This window comes from Coturnix japonica, linkage group LGE64 (assembly GCF_001577835.2).
Source record: "Coturnix japonica isolate 7356 linkage group LGE64, Coturnix japonica 2.1, whole genome shotgun sequence".
NCBI classification, from domain to species: Eukaryota; Metazoa; Chordata; class Aves; order Galliformes; family Phasianidae; genus Coturnix; species Coturnix japonica.
The window spans coordinates 65359-67117 of record NC_029545.1 but is presented as its reverse complement, the minus strand read 5'-3'; positions in this window follow the sequence as shown (position 1 = coordinate 67117).

The following is a 1759-nucleotide window of genomic DNA, read 5'->3' as shown; positions in this document are numbered from 1 at the left end:
TTCAACAACACCCCAGCCCATTTACGGGGCAGCGTTGGCGTCCTGGTCTATGAAGCAGAAACCTTCACCTTGGCCATCCTCTTCTCCAACCCTTTTGACTACAACTTGTACAGTATGGAGTTTGCTGTGGAGATCTCCCCAGAGAAAGCCCACGTTGGCACACTGGAAGAAGTCTATAATAGGATGTATAGAGGTTTACCTGCCAATCCCAACAACACTGGCATGTTCCAGTTCGTCAAGTTCCATGCAACACAGCAGACCATGATCGTATCTGCGGGTGACAAAAAGGTCATGGCCACCATGTCCAGTGCTGCAAACTCCGTCATTAAAGTAGTTGTAGAGAACCAGTAAATCCCTCCCCAAAATTCAGAGGAAAAACCACCCCTTGTCTTTACGTCTTTTGACCAAAGGGAAAAGAGAAGATTGGAGAAGGAAGGAAGGAATGGCCCCCACTTCCAGTAGATGCTAAGCAAAGAGGGCTGCCCTTAAAAGGCAATGGCAGCAAATCATAGCAATAAAATGCAACTGAGATAAACATAAGAGGAGAGCATGGCCATGTCTTGGGGGTGGATGGAGATGGGGATGTGGATGGAGTTGGAGAAAGAGATGGAGATGAAGAAGGGGATGGGGATGGGTATAGCAATGGGGATGGAGATGGAGATGAGATGGAGATGGAGATGGTGATGGGGAGTGGATGGGGATGGAGATGGGGTTGGGGATGGAGATGGAGATGGGGTTGGGGATGGGTATGGGGATCGACACAGTAGGGATGGGGTCACATTGGGGACTGGATTTGGGACACAATGGGAGCGTGGATATCCAGCTCACCAACAGCACAGAGGATATCACCCTGTGTAACCCCAGGTGATGGGGACACATGGAGGTGGTGTAGGTGATGGTGGCTGGGGGGGAGCATCAGCCTTCAAGGTGAAATCGAGTCGCGGCATCGTGGTATGGGATTCCCCTGCTGGTTGACAGAACTTCTTCCTTAGGGAAGAGATGGAGTCTTCATGACAGGGAGATGGTAGAACCTCCAATCCAGGGCAGGAATGGGGCCTCTCCCCTCACCACCCCTCCCTTCCGTCCACTCCCCTCCACCCTTTCCCACCTCTGCATTCCACCCTCCCCTTACCTTTCTCTTTCCCTTTCCCATTCTCCTTCTCCACCTCCTCCTCCTACTCTTCTCCACATCCATGCCCTCCCCTTCCCCTTCCTCTTCCCCTCTTCCTACTGGGGAGGATGGAGATGGAGTTGTGGGACGGGGATGGGGATGGGGATGGTTATGGAAATTGGGATGGTGATGGAGATGGGGATGGGGATGGGGATGGGGATGCATATGGAGATGGGGATGGGGATGGAGACAGGTATGGGAATGCAGATGGGGATGGTGGAGGAGATGGAGATGGGGATGGGGATGGAGATGGAGATGCAGATGGGGATGGGGATGGGGATGCAGATGGGGATGGACACAGTAGGGATGGGGCCACAATGGGGACTGGAATGGGCACACAAATGGGATTGGAATGGGTTAAGAGTGGGGATGGGGACACAGTGGGGATGAGAGCTGTGGGGTCCGCCTCTTTCAGCCCTCTCCCAACCACTGTATTTTTCCCCTCTTATTGGCCCCTTCAGCCTTCACACCTCCGCACCTTCACTTTCCTTTACCTGCTGGGTCAACCAATCACAGGCAGCCCTTCCCCATCACCCCACCACACGTCAATAAATACAAGGCAGGATATGGCTTTGCGGCAGAGCTTAT